The following is a 3,499-nucleotide window of genomic DNA, read 5'->3' on the forward strand; positions in this document are numbered from 1 at the left end:
AAAAAAAAAAAAAAAAAAAAAAAAAAAAGAATACTCTGAAAGGTGAAGAGAAGAAGGCAAACCAGGCAGGGACTTCAGGACCTGAGGAATGACACAGCCATGAATTCCCTGGGGTTTCTTTTTGCCTCTTACTCATATATTCCAGACTGGTGCTGGAGGAGCTGGCAATCTGTAAACACAAATGGATGCAGATATAACAAGTCCCCAAAAAAGTCTTCTCTCCTAAGGGAACGCTCCAACACTGTTGGTAGGACTGTAAATTAGTACAACCACTATGGAAAACATTATGGAGGTTTCTCAAACAACTACAGATACATCTACCATATGATCCAGCAATCCCAGTTCTTGATATATACCCAAAGGAATGGAAATCATCATGTCCAAGGGATACCTGCACTCCCATGTTCATCACAGCTCTGTTTACAACAGCCAAGATATGGAACCAACCTAAATGTCCATCAATGGATGACTGGATAAGGAAAATGTAGTATATACACTATGGAATACTACTCTGCCATAAAAAAGAATGAAAGTCTGCCATTCGCAACAACATGGAAGAGCTTGGAGAAACCTATGCTGAGTGAAATAAGCAACGCACAGAAGGAAAAATACCACATGTCCTCACTCATAAGTGAGAGTTAAGAGAGAAAGGAAGGAAAGAAAGACCACAGTGGTGCATTGGACTTGCACAAGGAGAGAGCAGACCTAGGGATACAAAGTGGAGTGGGGGAAGGGGGATGGAGAGGGAGGTTGGGGATAATTGGGTGGGGGACATGGGGTATAATCACAACTTGTGGTAATGGGCATGCTGCCAGTATGGATCTGGCCATTGCATCTTGGGCTTGAGCGGTGATGATCAGCTTTGTGCCCCATGAATATTCATAAGAATAAAAAAATAAATAAAATAATAAAAAGTTTTTTAAAGTCTTCTCTCCCTAGCCAAGGGACCAAGAAAGGGGCGCCCCCCCCCCAAGACAGAACATTTTAGACAGTAGAAACTCTGCTCCAGTCAAATGCCACAGAAGAAAGTGCAGCCTCATTCACATTTCCACTGAAGAAAGGCTGAGTGGGAAGCCTAGACTTCTACCCTCTCAGAGCCATAAGGAGATGTAACCTCCCCCAGTGGTGTCAGAGAAGCCCAAATGGGGAGCTGGGACTTTCATCACTTCTGAGTGGTAACAAGGCCCACCACCACCACACAGTGTCAATAGAAATCATATACAGAGCCGTGACTGCTACCTGCTGGGAAGAAAGTGTCCCTCCGTCTCCCTGATGGGATGGTGACAGAGGAGGCACAGAGTCTAAACTTTCACCACCAGGCAGCAGTAACAGGACCACCACTCCCACAGTGTGACTGGAGGACACATGGGGAACAGAATGCCCTTCCCCCTCCCAGCCAGGATAGTATCAGAGGAGCTGGACCTGGGACCTGGAACTCCCTCTGCACCCTGCAGCACGGAGGAGCCCCTCCCTCCCCGCCTCCTTGTCAAGGGAAGCCAGGTGGAGAACCTGGACTTACACCCTGACCTGGCAGTATCAAGGTAGTGCCCCCTCCCTCTCCAGAGCAGTGACAGAGGGGACGGACTAACACAGACCTCTTAAATATGATCCAGAATCTCATAACATAATGCCAAAACTGCCCAGGTTCCAATAAAAATTATTCATCATACTGAGAGCCAAGAAAATCTTAACTTGAATGAAGAAAAAAGGCAATCAACAGAACTGGAGATCCATTCAAGTTGTGAGTACCAATAGCTCATTCCTTTTAATTCTGAGTAATATTCCATGGTACGCATGTAGCACAGGTTACTTAACCATTCACCTACCGAACGACATTTTGGTTGTTTCCAGTTTTGGGGGTATTTTTTTTTTTGGTTGCTTTTTAGACAATGTGATTTCTTTATTTAACAATTCTAAAAATCTTTTTTTGAAAATACTTACATTATAGTTAATATATTACAGGGGATCGATCTGATAATAGATGAGTTTTTTGGATAAAATGACAGGAAAATTTAAAAATACAATGGACAAAATAAAGAATGTTTTGTGTACTTCCACTTTCAGTAATAGCAAAATAGGTAATTTGGAACAAACATCTGGCAGATGAAAGGTGGACACTTTTTTTTTAATTTGTCAGAAATCATCAAAAGACAAAAAGATAATGGAGAATTAGTGGACCAAAATTCAGAAGAAGTTGGGGGAGTCATGTTTTTGGGGCTACTTTTCTCATGGGGATGATGGTCTAGTCAAGGAAATAAAAAGTCTAGAAGCTCTACAGCACGTTTTTTCTTTTTTATTATTAATTTATTTTAAAATGACAGATAATAATTGCATGTATTTATGGGGTACAGTGCAATGTTTTGATCTATGTACCCTTTGTAGAAAGATTCAGTCAAGCTAATTATCATTCCATTCCCTCACCAATTCATTTTTTTGTGGCAAAGACATTAAAAATCTGTTCTTTTAGCAATTTTGAAATATACAATACATTATTATTATTGTGACCACATACGGTACAACAGATATTTTCACTATTAAAAATAAAGCTGCTATGAACATTCATCCACCAGTTTCTGTGTGGATGTAAATTTTCATTTGTCTGGGATAAATGCCCAAGAGTGTGTTTGCTAGGTAGTGTAGTCAGTGTTTGTTTAGTTTTTCTAAAAAGAAACTGCCAGACTATTTTCCAGAGTGGTTGTACCGTTTAACATTCTCACCAGCAATGTATGAGAGATCCCGTTTCTCTGCATCCTTGCCAGCATTCGGTATTTTCACTATTTCTAATTTTAGCTGTTCTAATAGGTATGTAGTGGCATCTCATCCTGGTCTTAACTTGCATTTCCCTATTGTCTAATGATGTCAGACATCTTTGCATGTGCTTTTTTGCCACCTGTATATCCTCTTCAGTGAAATGTCTTTTCATGTTTCTTGTCCATTTTCTAATTGGATTGTTTGGTTTTTACTCTTGAGTTTTAAGAGTTGTTTCTACGTTCTAGATATGAGTCATTTGTCAGATATATGATTTGCAAATATTCTTGCCCAGTTTTTAATTTGTCTTTTCAACCATCCTCTTCACAGGGTTCCTCACAGAGTGGAAGTTTTAAAGTTTGAATAAGTCCAACTTATCCTTTTTTTTTTCTTTTATGGATTATTCTTTTCATATCTAAGAACTCTAACCCAAGTCCTAGGTCTGAAGGGTTTTTTCCTATGTTTTCTTCTAGAAGTTTTATAGTTTTACATTTTACATTTAAATCTATGATCCATTTTGAGTGCATTTTTGTATAAGTTGTGAGATTTAGGTTTTGGTTATTTTTTTTTTCAACGTGTAGATGTTCAATTGCTCTGGTACCATTTGTTGAAAAGGATATCTTCCTTCCATTGAATTGCTTTTGCACCTTTCTCAAAAATCAGTTGGCTATACTCATATGGGGCTATTTACGGGTTTCCTTTCTGTTCCAATGATCTATGCATTTATCTGTCCACCGATACCACATAGTCT

This window comes from Galeopterus variegatus, unplaced genomic scaffold, assembly GCF_000696425.1.
Source record: "Galeopterus variegatus unplaced genomic scaffold, G_variegatus-3.0.2 Scaffold11686, whole genome shotgun sequence".
In the NCBI taxonomy this organism is placed as follows: Eukaryota; Metazoa; Chordata; class Mammalia; order Dermoptera; family Cynocephalidae; genus Galeopterus; species Galeopterus variegatus.